This window comes from Filicampus tigris, chromosome 17 (genome assembly GCF_054856515.1).
Source record: "Filicampus tigris isolate MCC_2025a chromosome 17, RoL_Ftig_1.0, whole genome shotgun sequence".
Taxonomy (NCBI): Eukaryota; Metazoa; Chordata; class Actinopteri; order Syngnathiformes; family Syngnathidae; genus Filicampus; species Filicampus tigris.
In genome coordinates, this window is record NC_141233.1 from 49,093 (window position 1) to 69,153 (window position 20,061).

The 20,061-nt window shown below is 46.3% G+C and overlaps 1 pseudogene; it reads right to left on the reverse strand.

Moving 5' to 3' along the window:
• Positions 1 to 569: 569 nt before the first annotated feature.
• On the reverse strand, positions 570 to 14,789 carry LOC147132768 (major histocompatibility complex class I-related protein 1-like; annotated as a pseudogene).
• Positions 14,790 to 20,061: the final 5,272 nt, after the last annotated feature.

Here is a 20,061-nt window from a genome sequence, read left to right on the forward strand (position 1 = left end):
CAGCAATGCAAAAATGTGACATCAACCCACCACAGCAAGTGAACTGCTTGGTCATGTCATCTTCCAAACCGCTTATCCTATACAGGGTCGTGGGGAGTTGCTGGAGCCTATCCCAGCCGTCAATGGGCAAGGCAGACTACACCCCGAACTGGTCGCCAGCCAGTCGCAGGGCACACACAGAGACCGTCATTGAGCGGGAATCGATCCCACACTGCCCGCACACAACTCGGGCGTGTGTACCACTACACTATCAGTGGACTGAACTGCTTGGTCCCAAAAAAAAAAAAAAAAGATGATAATTTCATCCAAATCAAAATGGACAAAAAGACAGAATGAAGGCAGGGACTCAAACAACTCAAACAAATGTCCTCCACAACACAAAAGCAAGTAAAAACATTTGTGATTTAACAGTTCCCACCATGAGGACTATATGCAATCTGTTTTAAATCCCAAGCGTGAAGGGAAAGCGCTTGGACGGAGACACCTCTCTTGCGTTGCGCCACCTGGAGGAAGTTGAGCACATGAATCCACACTGAAAGAGTCCAGAGAACGCGCGGCGGTCGTGTCAGCTAAGTCACGTGTCGGGGCTCGGAAGTGGACCCGGGAGTGAGCTCCGAATGGGCATCGGCAGCTGCAAAGACAGCAAGAGATGAAGACTGGTTTGCGTCAAAGCTGGACATCAGATCTTGACAGGACTGCGGCTCAACGTAAACACAAGACGTTGGCTTATAAGCTGCAGTGTATTTGGCTACAAGGGAAAAAGAGAAAGAAAGTTGTAGTTTGTTTTGGTTCCAAATCTTGCAGGTGGCAGGCACATTGGCGTGGCTCACCTGCTCCGCTTCTGTGCCGCTTGATGAGGAGCACGAGCAGCGGCAGAGCTAGCAGAGCGAGGAGCGCCAAGGAAACAGCGATGGCCAGCGTCATCTTCCTGACTTCTTCCTCTGGACGAGAGCAAAGAGGCATCAGGCGAGGATTCTCACATGTGATGTGCGCGTGGCTCAGGATGCTTCTTCTGTCCAGCTTGGTGACCATGTTGTCCTTGACGCCCGACAGCTGGAAGACGCATTCGTAGCGGCCCATTGCCTCGGCCGTCAGCTGCGCTTTCAGGTGGGCCGTCGTTGTTTTGTAAAGGTTAATCTAATCTATTACGTGCATCGATGTTGACGTCTCTGCCAATGGGATGGCTGGTTAGAGGGAGGTCCCTGTGGGGGATGGGGAGTGTTCGTGTGTGCTGGTTCGAGAGGAGTCTAGTAAAGTTTCGAAGCAAGTCATTCTCTCTCTCGCTCTCGTTATTTCCCGACACTAACATAACATGGTGTCAGAATGAAACCGTTCTAGTCGCGGGAGTGATATGCCTCCAAGAGGTGAATTATCCGGACCAGACGAGCGGGAGACTACGTTAGTGCTTGAGGCTAAGGACGGCTCGCTAACGCCCATCGAGAAGGCAGAGAGGAGAGTGGACTCAGCCGAAGTTGCGTCGGGGTGACATAAACAGGCGACCAGGCAGCAGGTAAAGCCAAAAAGAAGAAAACAAACCAAGGAGCAGTTTGAATAATAATAAATAATCAAAAATAATACAGAGAAAAAAAATGCAAGGCAACCCTCCAGCACTAGAGAGCAGTGTCCAACTAGCTCCACCTGGTAACTTTGACTTCAGCAATGCAAATGAATGGCCAAAGTGGATTCGACGTTTTGAACGTTTCAGGATAGCATCAAATCTGGATAAACAGTCTGAAGGGTACCAAGTTAACGCACTGATGTATACTCTAGGGGATGAAGCTGAAGATATACTGAGTTAAGCAGTGATCAGAAAAAGAACCATTGCGTGAGCAAGAAAAATGTCATTTTTGAGCGGGCACGATTTAATAGACGAACCAAAAGAAAGTGTGGAATCGTTCATCACTGCTGTGCATAGCCTCACGGAACACTGTGCATTTGGAGCACTAAGAGAGGAGCTTATTAGAGACAGGATTGTTGTGTGTCTGCAAGATGCAAAGTTGTATGAGTCATTACAGATGGATCCTGATCTCACATTGGAAAAAACAATAACCAGAGTACGCCACAGTGAAGAAATAAAGAGACAGCAATCGGTATTGCGTGGCAATTTGAATGAGAGGCAGTCTGAAAACGTAGAGGTTATGTCGGCAAGGCCCAAAACCCAGTATGTTCCAAAAGAAGGACACAAGAACAGCACACAAATTAAACGAGGAAATACGGACAAAGCCACATGCTGCGGAAGATGTGGAAATAAAACAGACAACAAGTGGAAAGACTGCCCCGCTAAAGATGCAGAATGCCACAAATGAAAAAGGAAAAGACATTTTGCCCGGAAATGCCGGTCAGCTGGCAGCATCCATGATATCACAGAGGATTCTACAGAGGGTGAGTCTGACCTCACCTTTCTTGGAGAGATGATTATCGACATGAACAGTGTTGAAAATTAATGGACAGTACATCTGGAATTAAATGGAGGGACAAGAGAGTTTAAATTAGACACTGGTGTCAGAGTCACAGCTATCCCGTTTCACCACTACTCATCAGACAAATATGGGACTTTGAAGACCTCCTAAAATTCCACTGTATGGCCGGGGCAGGCAGCCCTTGGAGGTAAAAGGGTTCTTTAGAGAAAAACTGAAGGTGAAAGACATGCACACCATATGCTCTGTCCGCTCCACGTCGGGTTCCCCCTCCCATGTGACAAGGTGAAGACGGAACGGGACCTGATGGAGGCTATTGGGGTGATATCGAAGGTCACACAACCCACTCCATGGTGTGCAGGTCTGGTTGTGGTGCCAAAACCGAGGAAAAAAGAGAGACTGAGACTGTGTGTAGACATGACACATTTGAGTGGGTGCAGCGGGAAAGACACATTCTGCCAAATGTGGATCACTTACTGGCGAAGTTTGACGGGAGCAAAAATATTCACCAAATTGGATGCCACGTCAGGATTTTGGCAGATTCCTCTGACTGAAGAAAGCGCTCTCCTGACGACTTTCAGCACTATTTGGTCGCTATTGTTTCAACAGGCTGCCGTTTGGAATATCCTCAGCCCCAGAACATTTCCAGCGAAGGATGACACAAATTCTGGAGGGCTGTGACGGTGTGGTATGTCATGCTGATGATATCTTAGTGCATGGGAAAGACCAGACTGAACATGATACCAGACTACACCAGGTTCTGAGGAGACTCTATGAGGATGGGCTGACTTTGAACAAGGACAAATGTGAATTTGCCAAAAGCACACTAATGTTTCTTGGACACAGTCTCTCAACGGAAGGTGTTAAGCCTGACCCAGGCAAGGTCAGAGCCAAACTGGAGATGACAGAGCCCACCTGCGTTGCAGATGTCAGGCGATTATTGGGCATGGCTAACTACCTGGGCAAGTTCCTGCCTCACCTCTCCTCATATGCACAGCCCCTAACGGTCCTTCAGTCAGAGAAGACAGAATGGTGCTGGGGGACACCACAGAGAGAAGCTTCTTTGGAGGCTAAAATCTGAACTGAGCTCACCCAGAGTCCTGGTTGTATACTCACCTTATGCAGAGACGCGCGTGTCGGCTGATGCTTCGTCATTTGGGAAAGGAGCAGTCCTGATACAGAAACAGCCAGAGAGTGAGGACTAGAAACCAGTTGTGTTCATCTCCAGACAGGTATCTGATGCGGAGAAACGTTACGCTCAGATTGAGAAGGAGGCGCTAGCAGAGAGACAGCGACTCAAGGAAAACGAAGACAAGTGGAATATTACAACAGAACACGTCGTCAATCCGAGTCACATCCAGGTCAGAGCGTATGGATCACTACAGAAAGCACTCACGGGACGGTTGTACAGCAGACGGATACCCCCAGATCATACCTCGTCAGAACAGAGGATGGACTGTTGAGGAGAAACCGTACACACTTGCGAGCAACCCAGGGTTCACCATTTGTTCCAACCAACAGGGAGGAAACTGACATACAGAGAGCAAATCAACCTGCAGCAAAGCCAGATGATGCTTATGTTACAAGCTCAGGCAGACACTCACGTCCGCCTAAAAGACTGGATTTGTGATTTGCCGGTTAAAAGAGTTCCTGACTGTTATTGCCAATGTTCTATGGAAAAAAAAGCTTGAAATGAAACAATGATGTTTCACATTTAAAAGGGGGAGATGTTGTGTAAAGGTTAATCTAACCTATTACGTGGGGGGAGGTGGCGACAATGTGCGAGAGGACCAAAGATGGAGAGAAAGTGTGAGGAAAGAAAATATTACCAGAATGTGTGACAGGACAAAAGAGGGATGTAAATATAATGTGTGAGAGGACCAAAGAGGGAAAGAACGAAAAGAGGGAGAGAAAGTCAGAGGTTGACAGATGGAACAAATGTGTGAGAAGACAAATGATGGAAGGAATGACAGATTGACAAAAAGTGTCAGAGTATGACAGACGAAGAGAATATGTGAGAGGAAGAAATGCAGCCATAATGTGTGGGAGGAATAAATATTTAGAGTTCAACAAATGGATCGAACATGCGAGAGGACCAACTGTGGAGAGTAAATGTGCTCAGGAAAGATGGAGAGAATGGGCAAAAATATGAAGGTTATCAATAATGTGTGTGAGAAGAATGAAGATATGTATAACAGGGAAAAAATAAGAACGGTTGAGGTGTGGAAAGAGGGAGAAGATGTGAGAAGACCAAAGATGGAAAGAGTGGAAAATGGGTAGAATGTGAGAGGATGAGGGATAAGAGAGTGTGTGAGAGGACCAAAGATGGAGGTAAGTGTGAGAGGAGATTGATGGAGTTCATGTGTGAGAGCGCAAAAGATGGACGATACGTACGACATGCGTGAAAATGGGGAAAGTTAAAGATAACGAGCATGAGATGATTAAAGATGGAATGTGTGAGAGGAGAACGATGGAGAGAATGTGTGAGGGGAAAGCAGCGAGTGCAGGTTGCAATGGCCGGCATGTTGGTCCAGGGGGCGTGCTGCTACCTGTTCTCATCGGGACGTCCCTCCCGTTGCTCACGTGCTTCTTCAAGAAAGAAGGACAAATCTCAGTGTAGTAATTCTTCTTGTATTGAAGACGGACGTCCAGTTGGTCCCACTTCAGCTTGGTGGCGAAAGCTTGCAGATGGACTGCGATCCATCTCAGCGTCTGCAAGTCAAACGACAGGAAGTCTTCTCCGTCGTAACTGTAGTGATTCCAACCGTCCACCTCGTCAGGATCATCGTGTGAACACCTGACAAAATCACACACACGCACACGTTGAAGTGACGGCGTGTGCTGAGATAAGGTTGCATGTGTCTTTTTACCAGCGTAATCGGGAGTCAAATGGGAGAATTGTTCAGATTAGAAAAATGCGATGGAGAAAAAAAATGCTGAAAATGTCTCCCTTATGACCTCAGGTCACAGTCGCAAAAAAGTCTCTGAGCACATGAAATGTCTTTTTCTCGTAGAAATTTGAAGGGAAACAAACCTCTGGTTAGGTTGAAGCGCACTTTCCAGTTTTCCATGTTGGCTTTTGTAGACCTGCTCATTACCAATATTGATCTGTGTCCCTCTCTCCCAGTAGTGCGGCTTCTTGGCTGTGATTTTGTTCATCCAGTCCTGTTTGGCTTCGTATTTCTGTTTTCATATTTTATTTATATTGCTCTTGCTGTTGTAGTGAGTAATCGGAACGTCGGCAACATAACCAACTTCCAAGTACTCTGGAAAGTTTGTAATCCGAGAGGAGGCTGTGAGAAAATACTAGAGCGAGTGAATCACTGAAAGAGAAAACAAAACCATTTTGTTTGTTTGATGTGCAATAATCTTGCACTCTTCATATTTGAAATGATTCTGTCTAAAGCTTGAAAGCAATGATTATTATCAAAGGGACGGTGGGGCCATGTTTTCACTAACAAGTTCATTTTATATATTTTTTGACCAGGAAAATGAAAAAGGTTGTCATTTTCTATTTTATCAATAAATTTGGGAGAAATTAGGAAATAAGTGACTCCATGGATAACGCCCCTTGTTAATGAGGAGAATGGCCGCGCCACCTAGTGTTCTATCCCTGTTCGGCCGGAGTCCCGGGAGTAACCGATTCCAAATTCTCCATTGGAAATCATCAGAGCTGGGCAGTCCGTTCCTGGGCCGGACCGGTCGGACCCTCCGGCCCGGTCGGATGCCCATTTTTGGGGCGCGGCGGGCGACTGACAAATCTTTAAAAAATGGTTGGACATACATGGCTGGAAGTCGATTTTCGTCCAGCCCACTAATCGACCCTCGTGTGTGACGTGTTTGCGAGGCGGCAAAATTGAATCTCAGCCTACTCAGTGATTGGCTTCTTTCTACTTGGCGTCGGCGCGAGCGACAACTGATGTTATAGGGATTGTGGTATTGCCCCCCAGCACCCCCCGCCCCCTCTTGTATGCCCCAGTTGCAGGTGGGAGGCGCGGGTTACGTGATGTGAAAATAAGGAAATAAAAACACGCTTGAACGCACGTTGCTGTCTCACGTCCTTCTTACACAAGTAACTGCCCCATTGATTCACATGACTGATGCATTGTGCTGTTGGTGACAGGTCTGCAACACATGCCACGCACACATAAGGATTTGTTGCTGCTCTGATCGGTCCATTATATCACATTTTGCGATGACATACAGTTTCCCACATTCCATCTGCTGGGGGTGCCTCACGCAGCTCGTTGCTGCTGCAAAGCAACTCGTTTAGCAGCGTTGTGTGTGGAAAGAATTTACTCACCCACGTTCCCCCTTAGCCGCCACCTTCCAGATCGTTTTCGTAATAAAATTAAATGCATCGTCTAGTCATCTCGGTCCCTTTATGGTTGTGTCCACGAGTATATATATATATATTTTTTTTTTGGTTTGTTTTTTGGAGTATATTCAAGCTGCGGGCAGCACTGACTTAAAGATGACGCAGCCACATCAAGGTGGAGTTCATGCACTTCTCTGGCGTTTTCCCACTTCTCTGCGTCTCTGGCGTCATGGAGTCGTGGTTAACAGAGCCTGAAGCTGGGCAGAGTCCCCCAACTATGGAAAACATCCTGCCTGGTCCCGGTGCCAAAGACCCCCCACCCGAAAGAGCTCAACAGCTTCAGACCAGTGGCGCTGACGTCCCACCTGATGAAGACCCTGGAGAGACTGGTCTTTGTCCACCTGCGTCCCCTGGTGAGCTCCTCAATGGACCCACTCCAGTTCGCATTCCAGCCTGGCATCAGTGTGGATGATGCCATCATCTACCTCCTCCACACTTCATTCTCCCACCTGGAGAAGGCGGGGAGCACTGTCGGGATCATGTTCTTTGATTTCTCCAGTGCTTTCAACACCGTCCAGCCCACCCTATTGGGAGACAAGCTGGAGCGGGCGGGGGTGGCCCACCACCTCACCACATGGATCCAGGACTACCTCACAAACCGGCCACAGTATGTGAGGACACAGGACTGTGCGTCTGACGTGCTCCTCTGTAGCACGGGCGCCCCACAGGGAACTGTCTTGGCTCCCTTCCTGTTCACCCTCTACACCTCGGACTTCAACTACAATACCCCTACCTTTCACCTGCAGAAGTTCTCTGATGACTCTGCGATTGTTGGCCTCATCACAGGTGGAGATGATTGGGAGTACAGAGAACTTACTCAGGGTTTTGTGGACTGGTGCCAGCAGAACAGCCTCCTGATCAATGCGGGGAAATCCAAAGAAATGGTGGTAGATTTTGGTCGGCGCCATCACTCAGTACCTGGGTGTTCATCTGAACAATAAACTGGACTGGAGCGACAACACAGACATCCTCTATAGGAAGAGTCAGAGCAGACTCTTCCTACTCAGGAGACTGAGGTCTTTTGGGGTTCAGGGGACACTCCACAGGAGCTTTTATGACTCGGTGGTTGCATCGGTCATCTTCCAGGGAGTGGTCACCTGGGCAGGCGGCGTCTCGACCCGGGACAAGAAGAGGCTGGACAAACTGGTCAAACTGTCCTGGGCTGCTCCCTGGACTCTGTGGACTCAGTGGGGGACAGGAGGATGATGACTAAACTGTCATCAATGCTGGACAACCCAGCCCACCCCCTCCAGGGCGCTCTAACACCACTCACAGCTCCTTCAGTGACAGACTGTTACACCCTCGCTGTGCAAAGGAGAGATTCCGCCGCTCCTTCTTGCCTGCTGCTGTCAGACTCTTTAACAAGAACATTGTGTAGTCTCTACAAACCGGCGGACATTAGTGCAATTCTGCAGTCCTGCACCTGAGCTCATATCGTGCAATACCCTACATTCCCCACTACTGTAATACCGTGCAATACTCAACATTCCCCACTGCTGTTAGTCTAGTTTTATTTTTATCCAATGCTGTTCCTTACATTTCACTACAGCACTGCAGCACTGTCATTTACTTAGAGTATTTTTCCTCTGTACTATGTACAGGCTAAAATGAGTGTTCCTCATACTTTTTATGTAGATGTATGTTGGTGTGTATATACGTGTGTATATACACATGTTACTGCGTATATTTACATAGGTTTGATCCTGAATGTTTGCCGTTAATGTTATACGTTGATGGCTACATTATGCCGCCGTCCCTGTGTGACCTATATCTTTGCTGCTGTAACACTGAAAATTTCCCCACTGTGGGATCAATAAAGGCCTTCTTATCTTATCTTATCTTATCTTATCTATGTCCAGAAATACGCTATTGCAAACCAGCTGTGTATAGTGGTTTTCTGGCATGCTTTTATTTTGAAGGCCGGGAAGGGGGGGAAGTGTGGGAAATAAATAGGTAACCCAAATAATTATGCAATATGACAAATCCAACCCCGGGGCTCGCAATGCAAGTGAGCACACGCAGTTGGCTAAGTACTACTGGCGCATTTGAAGCGTGTCCACAGCGGATTAAAATTATAAATTAGCCAGCTAATGATCTTTAAAAAGCCTCTGCCGTTAGAGCTTTTCTCCCGCGGCGACGTCAATCATGGATGCTTTTTTTTTTTTTTTTGGAATGGGGCGGGGGCCGACAATGTTTATGAATATGGCCAGGGGGTTGCAGCCGGAAGGGTACCCATGTCAAGGGTGGAGGGTCGCGGCCGGACGGGCAAAAAATGGTCAATTGCCCAGCTCTGGAAACATTGTACTTTCATTGCTTATAACGCCAAAAAACAGTAATCAATTGGCACCAAAATTTATGTGGACATCTCTACTAATGCCCACTTCAACATATCAAAAGGATTAACCTCTCCATGGCTGATTTATATGAGAATGAGGAAATGAGGAAGTGAGCAGAGCTACGTATGCGCACCAGAACCAGCGCACACTGCTTCTTTGCTTAAAAAACAAACAAACCAAAAAAAAAAACACTGCTTCTTTGCTGATCATGGTTAGGACGAGCGAGGCATTTAACACCAGTCAGGATATTTACAGAGACTGAAGTGAAAATGAGTAGACGTGCACATTTATTTGGATGAGGAATGTCCCCATTTTCACAACCGACAACACGCCGTCCAATTTGGAATGTAAACAGCCCAAAAGGTACGTTCCAATGCGGCGACACTCGGCTGAAAGCACATGCCGCTCCACGATGATGCGCACGTTCAAGACAGCCCAGTACTTTTTGTTCGCTGAACATTGACACTTGTTCGATGAGGGCTTACCTCACTCTCTGGCAGCTCTCTGTCTGACAACGCACGTGACTGCTTGGGAGGCAACCCCGCGACCTGTAGATCAACGCAGGCTGGACGCAGACTAAGGAGCTAATGTTGTTGTGCTAGCACCTTTTGTTTTAACGACCTGAACCTAGTTGTTGCTATTAGCCGTCCCATTATCCTACTTTTAGCCGGGGAGGGAAGAGCGGTGCATAAAGCTCCAATCGGCCTGCTGCTGCTGCAAGCCGCCGTCTCTCTCCTGAGAGTTGACACGGTTTTAGCATCACTAAATGTCCAAAATGGGCGGCACGGTGATCGACTGGTTAGCACGTCCGCCTCACAGTTCAGAGTTCGTGGGTTCGATCCCAGCTCCGGCCTCCCTGTGTGGAGTTTGCATGTTCTCCCCGTGCCTGTGTGGGTTTTCTCCGGGTACTCCAGTTTCCTCCCACATTCCAAAAACACGCATGGTAAGTTGATTGGACTCTCTAAATTGCCCCTAGGTGTCATTGTGAGTGCGGATGTTTGTCTCTGTGTGCCCTGTGATTGGCTGGCAACCAATTCAAGGTGTCCCCAGCTTACTGCCCGAAAACAGCTGGGATGGACCCCAGCACTCCCCGCAACCCTTGTGAGGATAAGCGGTATCGATAATGGATGGATGGATGGATAAATGTCCGAAATATAACCAGTCAGGGTCCGTGTGCGCATTCATGCTCTTGTCCGCTTCAGCTTGTGAAACTGGAGGGGCAATCGCCATGGTATTTTTGATTTTGTGGAAGTGATCATGATGAGATCACGTTTTATGTCAATAAATCCAAACTATTGAGCAGAACACTTTTATACTTTCACAGGTTTAAGTGGACAAGAGTAGTAATGTGCATTTAAATTTTGGTGATGATTGGTCACCGTTTTAGACAACAGAACTGACAAAGCGAGCAATATTACCATGCTTGGCTCCCTCCCGTGACATGAACAGCTGAGACTGAAAACAGAACATAAGCCACGCCCCAAAAAGGGGCGGGGAAATTTGTCGTAAACTTAATCACAAATAAGCCCTTAAATCACTACAGAGTCTGTTGAGGTGGGCATTTTAGTACTAATGTCATTTTTACATGCAAACCTATTATATTCGTCAATAATTTCAAATCTATTATATTCGCCGTCATTTCCGGCACCGCGCGAGTGGCTGCCCATAACAGCAGCTCACCGGTGAGCCTTTTCGTGTGTTTTTGTACCTTATTATTATTCTACCTAATACCTTTTACACATAGTGGATGTTCATAAACTTACGCAGCAATGGACATCCAACTTAAGATATTTTTGCTGCTGCTGGTGGCTATTTTTTGAGCGGTCGTGTCCGGAGAATTGGCGGGGGGCCGCGGCTCCATTGTTTCCCGGAGCGAGACCCGATATCCCCCGTGAGCTGAAGAGGAAGAGACGAGGATCTCGTGTGGGGGTTAAACGATAGGAGGAGACGATACCATCCCGTCCTCCCGTCCTCCCGTCCTTCCAAATCCTACGCACGGACAGGACGCTGGAGAGGGGTAAGGGAAAAGGAGGAGGGCTGGCTGTGTTTGTGAACGATAAATGGTGTACTCCTGGGCACATCACGATCAGGGAGCAGCTCTGCAGTAGGGACATTGAGCTGTTAGCTGAGACCATACTATATCCCGCGAGAATTAAGTCATGTGATCGCGGCGACCGTGTACGTCCCCCCCGCGGCCAACAGCGATACAGCCTGCGATGCCTTGACTGCAGCAGTGAGCAGGCTACAAACACAGCACCCAAATGCCCTGCTACTCATCTCTGGTGATTTCAGTCATGCCGCTCCTTCCTCCTCTCTGCCTTCATTCACACAGTATTTCACCTGCCACACCAGAGACAATAAAACACTGGACCTCTTCTATGCCAACACCAAGGAAGCATACACATCACTGCCCCTCCCCCCGCTGGGCAAAGCTGATCACAACCTGGTGGCTCTCCAGTCTGTGTACAAACCTCTGGTCCACATGCAGCCAGCTGTGACCCGCACGGTTCAGAGATGGTCTGGAGAGGCCGAGGAGGCCTTAAAGGACTGTTTCAGCACAATTGCATGGGAAGTATTCAGCGACGCTGTTACAGACTATATAAATTTCTGCATGGAGAACACCATACCCACTAGGACAGTAAGGTGTTTCTCCAACAACAAACCCTGGATCACACCTGACATTAAAGCTCTCCTGAAGTAGAAAAAGAGGGCTTTTGCCTCGGGGAACAAGGAGGAGCGGAGGATTGTGCAGCGCCAGCTGAGGAGGAGGATCAGCGAGGGGAAAAAGTCCTACAGGAAGAGGATGGAGGAGCAGCTGCAGGTGAATAATGCCAGGGGAGTCTGGAGGGGCCTGAAGACCATCTCAGGCCACGGACAACCCAAGACCCGGGCTGGGGGGGACCTGCAGTGGGCAAATGAGCTGAACCTCTTTTTCAATAGGTTCGATCAGATGCCTGTCCCCTCTCATTCTCTCCTGCTGCAGCCTCCACCTACTGCTGTGAGTGTCACCCCCACCTCTCTTTTCCCCCCAGTATCCAGCTCCATGCTACACCAGACAGCCACCACTCCCTCCTGCCCTGCCTTGGCCTTCACAACATCTCATGTGAAGAACCAGCTGAAGAAGATGAAGGAGAGGAAGGCAGCGGGTCCAGATGGCATCAGCCCCCAGCTCCTCAAATCCTGTGCAGACCAGCTGTGTGGAATTGTCCAGCACATGTTCAACCTGAGCCTGAAGCTGGGCAGAGTCCCCCAGCTGTGGAAAACATCCTGTCTGGTCATGGTCCCAAAGACCACCCACCCGAAGGAGCTCAACAGCTTCAGATCAGTGGCGCTGACGTCTCACCTGATGAAGACCCTGGAGGGACTGGTCCTCATCCACCTGCGCCCCCTGGTGAGCTCCTCAATGGACCCACTACAGTTCGCATACCAGCCTGGCATCAGTGTGGATGATGCCATCATTTACCTCCTCCACACTTCACTCTCCCACCTGGAGAAGGCAGGGAGCACTGTGAGGATCATGTTCTTTGATTTCTCCAGTGCTTTCAACACCATCCAGCCCACCCAATTGGGAGACACGCTGGAGCGGGCGGGAGTGGCCCACCACCTCATTACGTGGATCCAGGACTACCTCACAAACCGGCCACAGTATGTGAGGACACAGGACTGTGTGTCTGACATGCTTCTCTGCAGCACGGGGGGGCCACAGGGAACTGTCTTGGCCTTTCTGTTCACCCTCTACACTTCGGACTTCAACTACAACACCCCTACCTGTCACCTGCAGAAGTTCTCTGACGACTCTGCGATTGTTGGCCTCATCACAGACGGAGATGATCGGGAGTACAGAGAACTTCCTCAGGGTTTTGTGGACTGGTGCCATCAGAACCGCCTCCTGATCAATGCAGGGAAATCCAAAGAGATGGTGGTGGATTTCTGTAGGCGCCAACATTCTGCACCTGCACCAGTGAATATCCGGGGAACAGGTGTAAGTGAGAGTCTCAACTTACAAGTACCTGGGTTTTCACCTGAACAATAAACTGGACTGGAGTACCAACAGACGCTCTCTATAGGAAGGGTCAGAGCAGACTCTTCCTACTCAGGAGACTGAGGTCTTTTGGGGTTCAGGAGACACTCCTCAGGAACTTTTATGACTCGGTGGTTGCACCGGTCATCTTTCAGGGAGTGGTCACCTGGGCAGGCGGCGTCTCGACCCGGGACAAGAAGAGGCTGGACAAACTGGTCAAACTGTCCTGGGCTGCTCCCTGGACTTTGTGGACTCGGTGAGGGACAGGAGGATGTTGGCCAAGCTGTCATCAATGTTGGACAACCCGGACCACCCCCTCCAGGGCACCCTAACAGCACTCCACAGCTCCTTCAGTGACAGACTGTTACACCCTCGCTGTGCAAAGGAGAGATTCCGTCGCTCCTTCTTGCCTGCTGCTGTCAGACTGTTTAACAAGAACATCGGGTAGTCTCTATAATCTGGCGGACACTAGTGCAATTGTGCAGTCCTGCACCTGATCTGATATTGTGCAATACTCAACATTCCCCACTACTGTATTTTTACTCTTATCCAATGCTGTTCCTTATATTTCACTGCAGCACTGCAGCACTGTCACTTAAAGTATTTTTTCCCTCTGCACTATGTACAGGTTACATAAGTGTTTCATAATTTATATGTAGATGTATGTTGGTGTGTATATACATGTGTATATACACATGGTTACTGCGTATATTTACATTGTTTTTTGATTCTGAATGACTACAGTTAATGTTATACATTAACGGCTACATTATGCCGCCCTCTCTGTGTGACCTATATCTTTTCTGTATCGATGAAAATTTCCCCACTGTGGTATCAATAAAGGCCTTCTTATTCTTATTCTTATTTAAGTGCCAATGTTAAGCTCACCCTTTCTTTTTAAAGTGTCCCTTTAATTATTGCATTTTTGCCTTTGCCTGAATACATTTTATTTTAAACCTTTATAATTTCGATTACTAAATAGATTCTACATATATTCTGTATATTGAAATTGATGATATGAACTCTGTTGACTAAATATTCCAATTCTGGCAAGTTTGGAATCTGAGAAGACGCAGTTCGGAAATGAAGCACAAAAGAAAACAAAACAAAACAAAAAAAAAAAAATATTTTGTTTCTTTCAAATCTTCAACTTTTCATATTTGACATAATTGTGTTTCAAATTGAAACATTTCAAAACGTAACAACTTCCTACAGCAAACAATAATTTCAAACGGCAAATAGATTTTGTTTTTGTGTTCATTTCAATGATGTTTCTTTTTGTTGAAGTTGATTCTTCCAAATTTCTCAATTGATTTGCCAACAGACGCTCACACGTCATTTCTTTTGGCGACTTCCTTATTTGGCATGTTAATTGAACAAGTTTGCTTCTGTATCCTTTATATTTGCTTCTTCATTCGATGGTCTATTTTGTATCGTTTGTTGTAACTTGACTGTTTACACATCCTGCAACGATTTCAGCAATTAGTGATGAATTTGCTGGTGTTGTGGCAAAGGAACTTTGAAGTGGTGAAGTCAAGCTGTGAAAAGGAAGCTGATCACGAGAGTCAAGTTGTGCACTTACCAGGCGTCACGCTGTGCATTTTCACCGCCACCACAAACACTCCTAACAAGTTCATGTTCTTCCACATCCTCTGCTCCTTTCAGTCCAACCGCAGCAAACTGAAATAAGTCGCCCACCACCTCAGCTTGTGACACATCCCTTGCGCATTGGACAAACTTGCGTGCGTCGCATCGCTTAAATTAAGTCGAGTGTGCGTAAAACGAGATGAAAAGAAGCACAGTGTCATGTTTTTAATAAAACATTGAAACTGCTCGTGGGTTGCTGTTGCTTTTATTTTAACATGGCCGCAACATTCGTCTTCTTCCATAAACTGTTTTTTTCCTTTCCATCCTGCCGCTGCTTCTACTAGATAATAGGCTATTTTACCATAGCCCCCTGGTGACGTAGCTGTACTAAATAATTTCTAATCAGCACATCCCCTTTTCTTTAGATGTAGGGTAAACTGTTCACAACAATACCCGGCATTCACATAATGCATAACATACTCACATAGTTATATGCATAAACATTTTTCTTTTCAATCAGGATAAACCGAACATGCATACAATGCATTTTTTTTTGTATTACAACCAAATGACTTTTTTTTTCATACATAAATCAACTAAAGGTTCAGTCTGTCCGGTGTTTTAACAGTGTGTGTGGATCTTCTGACCATAGGTGATTGATCGCTTTGCTCCACACTGTCCTTTACATGTGAGGGTGATTCAGGTGTTGTTTTGTTGTTGTCCTCACACTGTCCATCTTGTGAGCTTGTGGCCTCTTGTGTACGCAACAAACTTCTTCTGTTTCTCCTTAAGAATAAGAATAAGAATAAGAATAAGAATGCCTTTATTGATCCCACAGTGGGGAAATTTTCATTGTTACAGTAGCAAAGATATAGGTCACACAGGGGCGGCGGCATAATGTGGCCATTAATGTATAACATTGACGGCAAACATTTAGAATCAAACCTATGTAGATATACGCAGTAACATGTGTATATACACATGTGTATACACACCAACCTACATCTACATAAAAAATATGAGGAACACTCATTTCGGCCTGTACATAGTACAGAGGAAAAAATACTCTAAGTAAGTGACAGTGCTGCAGTGCTGTAGTGAAATGTAAGGAACAGCATTGGATAAAAATAAAACTAGACTAACAGTAGTGGGGAATGTTGAGTATTGCACGGTATTACAGTAGTGGGGAATATTGGGTATTGCACGATACGAGCTCAGGTGCAGGACTGCACAATTGCACTAATGACCGCCAGTTTGTAGAGACTACACAATGTTCTTGTTAAAGAGTCTGACAGCAGCAGGCAAGAAGGAACGGCGGAATCTCTCCTTTGCACAGCGAGGGTGTAACAGTCTGTCACTGAAGGTGCTGTGGAGTGCTGTTAGGGTGCCCTGGAGGGGGTGGTCCGGGTTGCCCAGCATTGATGACAGCTTGGCCAACATCCTCCTGTATCAGTATCAGTCCATCTTCCGTTTTCACTTTGTATGATCTCGGGTCAACTATATCCAAAACAGTTGCTTTCTTTGTCCAGACACTTCCATCTTCCACTCTGACTGTGTCATTGGGTGCAAGTGGTTTTAAACTTTTTGAGGACTTGTCGTAGTTGGGTTTTTGCCTTTTCTGCAACTTTATCATTTTGTCTGTCACTTTATTCTGTTTCTTGGTTGTAGTATAAGGAAGAGTGGTACGAAGTTGCCTTCCCATTAGTAGTTCTGCAGGAGATATACCTTGCTCTAATAGTGAAGCTCTGTAGCTAAGAAGTGCCGAGTAAGAATCTGCCTTACTGTCTTGTGCCTTTTTCAATAACTGTTTCACAATGTGTACCCCTTTCTCTGCTTTCCCATTTGACTGAGGATACAGAGGTCTAGAGGTCACATGTTTAAAGTCATATCCTTGAGCAAATAGTTGGAATTCTCGACAATTATAGCAAGGTCCATTGTCACTGCAAACAATCTGAGGTATTCCATGGCTCGCAAAGATGGATTTCATGTGTGTTATGACACAAGCGGCTGACATGCTAGACAATAATGCCATCTCTGGATAGTTTGACAAATAGTCTTTGACTAGCAAATAGTTTTTACCATCCAAATGGAAAATATATGTCCCTACTTTCTGCCATGGTTCATCTGGCATGTCTATAATGATCAAAGGCTATTTTGTTTGTTTCGCTTGGTGTTTGATACATGTCTCACAAGTTGTAACCATTTTTTCAATGTCTGCATTGATTCCTGGCCAATAAACTGCTGATCTGGCTCTCCTTTTGCATTTTTCTATGCCTAGATGTCTCTCATGCAGTCTTTTCAGCATTTCCTGTCTCAGTGAATGAGGAATTATTACTCTGTTTTGTCTGAGCAAAAGTCCATTCACAACACTGAGCTCCGTCCTTAAGTTGTAGTATGGTTGGCATTCGCCTCTTGACCATTTCTTATTTAACAGTGTCATTACTTTTTGCGAACAAGTGTCTTTTTGTGTCTCAGCTGCAATTTGCTTTGATTTCATGTCTGACATAGGAAGTGACTTAATGACCAGGTTTACATGTACATTTACATCTGTTTCTGTGAGGCTTTTTTCTTTGTCTTTTTTTGTAGCCCTTGAGAGAGCATCTGCCAACACAATGAGTTTACCTGGCGTGTAGATCAAGTTGAAGTCGTAACGTTGTAGTTTCATTATGAGCCTTTGAATGCGTGGAGACATTTCACTCAGGTTTTTCCTTATGATGGCTATCAATGGCTTGTGGTCGTTTCTGCCACAAATGTTGGTAACCCATAAACATAGCTATGGAACTTTTCAAATCCATACACTAGTCCTAAAGTCTCTTTTTCTATTTGGGCATAACGACATTCTGATGCCATCATTGTTCTTGAAGCGTAGGCCACTGGCCTCCAGTTGTCTCCATAAGCCTCCGATAACATGGCTCTGATCCCATCCTTTGATGAATCTGTGGATATTTTGGTTTTCCTCTGTGGGTCAAAATATGTCAAGACTGGCTCAATTGTCAGTGTCTTTTTCTGTTGTTGCCATTCATTTTCCAGTTTGTCACTCCATTTGTACTCACATCCATTATGAAAAAAATGTCTTAGGTGCACTGTTTTCAAAGGTAAGTTTGGAATAAATTTCCCGAGAAAGTTGATCATTCCAAGTACTCTGAGAACATCCTTTTTGTCCTCAGGACGTGGCATCTCCAGTATAGCCCTTCTTTTGTCCTTGTCTGGCTCAATACCACCTGCTGTCAGCTTGTCTCCAAGAAAGGTGATTTCCGACACTCCGAACTTTGCTCTGTTCAGTTTAAGTCCATACTGCCTGACTTTATGCAGTACTTTTGTGAGTCTGTCATTGTGGATCCCCACAAAATCCATCCACATACACTCTTACCCCTTCAATGCCTTCAATCAGGTGCTCCATTGTTCTGTGGAAAACCTCGGGAGCTGAAGAGATTCCAAAAGGCATTCTCAAGAAGCAGTCTCATCCAAATGGTGTGTTGAATGTACAGTATTTTGTACTTTCCTCATGAAGCCTGAGTTGCCAAAATCCTTGTCAAGCTTGCTAAAAAATCTTGCACCAGCCATTTCACTTATTTCATCCCTTGTAGGAATCTGATAGTGCTCTCTTTTTATGTTTGCATTTAAGTCTTTTGGATCCATGCACACACGAAGAGCTCCAGTTGGTTTGTGAATGCACACCATGGAGTTAACCCATTCAGTGGGTTCCTCCACTTTTCTTATCACCTCAAGTGACTCAATTAGATCCAGTTCCTCTTTAAGCTTGTCCTTAAGCTCTGCTGGAACACAACGAGGAGCATGAACTACAGGCTGAGCTCAGTCTTTCAGCTGTATCTTGTAGGTGAAAGGTAAAACTCCAAACCCTTTGAATATGTCTGGGTACTGGTTCACAATGATTTTAACCCTGGTTGGCTCAGAACTGCAAATGCTGTAGACCCATCTGACTAGACCTAGTTCCTCACATGCTGTGTCTCCCAACAGTGACTCATGTCCTTCTGGTACAATAATAACCATCACATTGTGATATTTCCCTTTAACTTGCACCTTGAGTCTGCATTTACCTTGGGTGTTGATGGGTTGTCCATTATATGCTTGGAGTGAACTGTTGTTTTGGTAAACCTGTGGTTTGACCTTCATTGCGTTCAAATCCAGCTCATTGATCAGATTAGCTTTGGCTCCTGTGTCCAGTTTAAACGTGATCAGTGTTCCATTCACTGGCAATGTCTCTGTCCATTTATCCTGCTCCACTGTGTTGACCGCCACCTGCTCCATTGCTGGGTCTTGTGATGTCACCATGCCCACAAAAAATGTGTCACTTAGGGCAGTTTCCTCCACCGTGTGTACTTTGTCTTTTTGGTTATGCTTTGTCTTTGTGTCAGGTTCATCAATTAGATAGGTTCATCATAACACAACACCAATGAAGAGGAAGACACTCAGTTCCTTGTTACCAACTCATGAGGAGAGCGGAGACCCCGTAGGTTGTTGTATAAGCGAGCGAAAGAAGTACCTCTCAAACGTCTTGTTCTTTTTGGGCGAACAGTGTTCATCAAACTTCCCCACTACCACATGGAACTTGTCTTTGTCCTCTGCAGCAGCGAAAACAAACGTGTTGTTTACATCCACCGCTTGTGGACCTGCCATGGTAAGAAGCAGTGCAATCTTCCGTGTATCAAGCTTGCTATCCAGGCCAACAGCTTGAAGTTAATAGCATAAACCTTTGCTTAAAGGTTCGCCACTCACAGTCCACATTTCCACTCCAATTCACAGCATCTGGCGGCTTCACACTTTCCGCTTGGTCCTTTCGGGGAAATCATGTGACCAGAGACGAGTTGACGTCCACGCCTCATTCCGTGCCAATAAACACATTACATTGCATTACTAGTGGCATAAAAAAAATAGTTTTAGCAGTGTTAAAGCAAACGTAATTAAACTCCTCACGGGCGTTTATTTTTTGTCTCATTTTGTCATTTCCGAGGCCAACTTTGCAAAATAAACAGTTTACATATCCAATTGGTCCTTTTGGCTGTGGCCAAGAGAGACATGAAAACGACAATTTGAATTCAACCAAGCCATGATTCTTCTGCCGACTACGAAAGGATGCAAACGGCTGGAACCACACTTCTTTTCCTGGCGATATTTTTGCCAAATGGGGTGGCAAAGTGTGCTCACTGTGGCCCTGCAGTCACATGTGTCCAAGTCCAATTTGACAGCCCGTGAAGAGAAAAGCGATTGGTCGACAACTTGACGCGTCTGAACACGCTGTAAAGGGAAAGTGAAAGTTTCCCGGCGTGAGGCCCACAATGCTCGACTCCACGCCAGCGAGGA